Consider the following 2,357-nt stretch of genomic DNA (forward strand, 5'->3'; position numbering starts at 1 on the left):
TTTTGTATAAATTCATTTATACATTGTAATTTGTATAATAAGATCTATATTTGTATAATTATAAGTGTATAGGACGAAAATATATGTATTTGTATTTGTATATACACTTTTCCCTCGCTTTATACAAACACAAACGCATTTTATACATTTTATACCGAAATGTATAAAATGACTAATTATATACCGAAAATGACTAATTGTATACCGAATCAGATGGCAAAAAAAGGGGATGTTTGCTGCAAATTACAATTAAAATAAACTATGGGTATAAAATTTAATTTGAATTAATAGTTTGTTATTTCATACAATTTTCCCTTACTTAAATACTTTAGTAGGTAGTAATTCAGTATATTGATCTGATCTGCTGTTGAAAAAAAAGCATAAATAATATTTTTTTATGCCATTGTTGGTGAAGGGAGATAACTCTCTCAATTATCCCTAAAACGGGAGGAAGTAGGTCTTGCTTCATATTTGTTGATTTATTTACGTCACTTCATGCAGATAAAGCATGTTAATCGAGTAGGTAATTTTGAATTAGCTCCCGAAACTGTCTTGTTGGACCTGATACAGTTTTGGAATGAGATGATGCGGCCCACATGGTTCATGTGAATCCAGCCCAATTTCCTAAAAATTGTAAGGATAAAAAAATGAAATAAAAAAAACGCTAGAAGGAGGGCTTGAACCTCCGACCTTGTGGTTAACAGCCACACGCTCTAACCAACTGAGCTATTCCAGCTACATTTCGAAATTCATATATAGTTTATAGTTAATTAGTTTTTGGCCCCAAATTCACAAATATTCTAGATAAATCATTTTTGGGTGAAGTTTCACCATGCGTTTGGTCATAACTCATAAGTTTTGGGAGAATATTTGACTATTTCAAAAAATATGATTTATATCTATAAGTTTTAAGTTATTAAAAATACCTTTAAGTTTGTATTGTCATTTTATAATGAACATGTTTCGGAAAAATAACCTTATAACAGTCACAACAACAAAATAACAATATGGACAAAAACAAGACTTCATTGCATATTTAAACTTGTCACTGATTTCAGGATGAATATAACCTAGCTATTAAAAATAAAATTTATATTTCTGCCAAGTTTTGTATGAATAGGAAAGAAGAGTAATTATTAATTATTAATGGAGTAATTTGATAGATAAATATTAGTAAGGAGAAATAATTAAATGATGGATGTTTTTTATAAAATATAAAAATTTGGAGTAATTTTTTAATTTTTAAAAATTTCCAAATATTAGAACTTGGCTTAAATACTTCAAATTCTAATATTTGAAACTTGAAATATTTGACAAATATATTTGTCAAAAAATAACAAATTATGTAGTCAAACACCATTTTCTAAATTTCTGCAAAAGTTTCCCAAATATATTTTTTGAGGCCAAACAAATCCTTAATTTCGTGACCTTCGTGATTATGTCTGACTATTTTTGTACGCCTTGATGCAAAGACATACTCACATAATGAGGAGAAGAGATTACTCCTCCGTTTCAAATTAATTGAATTATTGAGGTATTTCACACCTTTTAAGAAAAGAAGATTAAGACATAAATTAGATATAAATTTTCATTTTTATCCTTATTAATTATTGTCAAATTTTTGATTAAAATAACTAAACATTAATTAATAACTAATTCCACTACTAACTAATGAAGGGTAAAATTGGAAGAACAGTCTAAAAATAGTCTCAAAAATTGAACAATTAAGTTAATTTGAAAAATGAAAAATATCTCAACAATTCAATTAATTTGAAACGGAGGGAGTACGTCAACTTCAAAAAAATGTAATATATCATACTTTTTCAGTCCATAATTATTTGTATAGTTTTTTTAAAATTTGTCTCTTTTTACTTGTCCATTTTGACAAATTAAGAAAGAACAATTTTTTTTACTTGTTATACCTCATTTAATTAATTTTGAAAAGGTTAAAACTTCTTGAAAATCTTAAATTTTTAATTAATCCATTTCATAATTAATAAGGTGAAATGAGAGTAATTCACTATGTCAATCATTGTTTTCTTATTATGTGTATCAATTCAAAAGTTGACATATAATTATGACAAAAAATATATATAGAGGAACTTTCACATATGGCCACTCAAAAATAGCCTAATTACTCTCCATAGTTATAGTTTGATAATTACAATTTGTTAGCTACATGTTATAGGGAGGAGAGAGACGAGCGAGACTAGGAGAGAGGCGAGCAAGAGAGGGCAAAGAGTGGGAGAGAGGTGAATTGTATATGTATATCGGTTAGATAATTGTATATTATACATATGTATTTGTATATATATCAAGTGAGATTGGGAGAGGGAGGAGAGATGCGAGAGAGATTT

The 2,357-nt window shown here is 27.4% G+C and overlaps 1 non-coding gene across 1 annotated transcript; it reads right to left on the bottom strand.

The window, feature by feature from the left end:
* Nucleotides 1–662: 662 nt before the first annotated feature.
* On the bottom strand, nt 663–736 carry TRNAN-GUU (transfer RNA asparagine (anticodon GUU)). Its single transcript has one exon. It is a non-coding gene; the product is annotated as a tRNA-Asn (tRNA).
* Nucleotides 737–2,357: the final 1,621 nt, after the last annotated feature.

This window comes from Solanum tuberosum, unplaced genomic scaffold, assembly GCF_000226075.1.
Source record: "Solanum tuberosum cultivar DM 1-3 516 R44 unplaced genomic scaffold, SolTub_3.0 scf00244, whole genome shotgun sequence".
Classification (NCBI taxonomy): domain Eukaryota; kingdom Viridiplantae; phylum Streptophyta; class Magnoliopsida; order Solanales; family Solanaceae; genus Solanum; species Solanum tuberosum.